At 50.6% G+C, this 818-nt stretch overlaps 1 pseudogene; it reads left to right on the top strand.

The window, feature by feature from the left end:
- Positions 1–117: 117 nt before the first annotated feature.
- LOC119594779 overlaps positions 118–818 on the top strand; it is an 8,006-nt pseudogene continuing 7,305 nt past the window's right edge.

Here is an 818-nt window from a genome sequence, read left to right as displayed (position 1 = left end):
AGATACCAATTATCTCTTATCCCCATTCGCTCTTCCACACCCAGGGCTTCCCACACACGATAAGGAATCCCAGTTGTTAGGACGAAACGGGAGATATTACCCCACCTAAGCGCCCATGCACCTTGCAAGGTCATGGCGTCTGGTTTAAAAGCTGAAACGCACATCGTACCTCTTACACTGTCAACACGATGGTCATCAAGGCCGCAGCTCTCCTCTTCGTCTGCGTCGCCGTCGCTGTGAGTTCGATGGAGTGTGAGACGTAGGGAGGGAAGGAGAGGCAAAGAGGATGAGGGAATGCAGGAAGGGAGGGAGAGGGCAAGATGGAGTGGGGGAGAGAATAAAGGGGGGAGAGAAAGAAATGGGGGAAGGGAGAGAGGGCGAAGGCAAGAGGGTGACAGGAAAGAGGGAGGGAGAGCACAAGAGGATGAAGTAAAGGAGAGGGAGAGGGGACGAATATGAGAGGGAGGGAGAGGGGAAGATTATGAAGGTATGGGGAGAGGGTAAGAGAATGGAAGGAGAGAGGGGAGATGGGGGAGAGTAAAAAGAAAGGGAGGAAGGAAGAGGGTGTTAATGTTACGGAAATGAGAAGAAAAAGGGATGACGTTGGAAGGGCAGAAGGGAGGGGGTAGTGGAAGGAAAGGAAAGGTAAAGAGGGTGAGCAAAAGAAAAATGTTATGGAGGAAAAGAATATGGGGGGGATAAGATAAAGAGAGAGGGAGTAGGGAGGAAAGAAGAGGGAGGAGAAAGGGTTAAGAATTGAAGGTGAGGGAATGAGAAAGAGATAGGAGAAAATGCGAAGGGAAAATGAAACGGGGCAC

The sequence above is a fragment of the Penaeus monodon genome, chromosome 34, assembly GCF_015228065.2.
Source record: "Penaeus monodon isolate SGIC_2016 chromosome 34, NSTDA_Pmon_1, whole genome shotgun sequence".
In the NCBI taxonomy this organism is placed as follows: domain Eukaryota; kingdom Metazoa; phylum Arthropoda; class Malacostraca; order Decapoda; family Penaeidae; genus Penaeus; species Penaeus monodon.
Note: the sequence above shows the minus strand (reverse complement) of the source record. Positions and strands in the feature narration are given on the sequence as shown.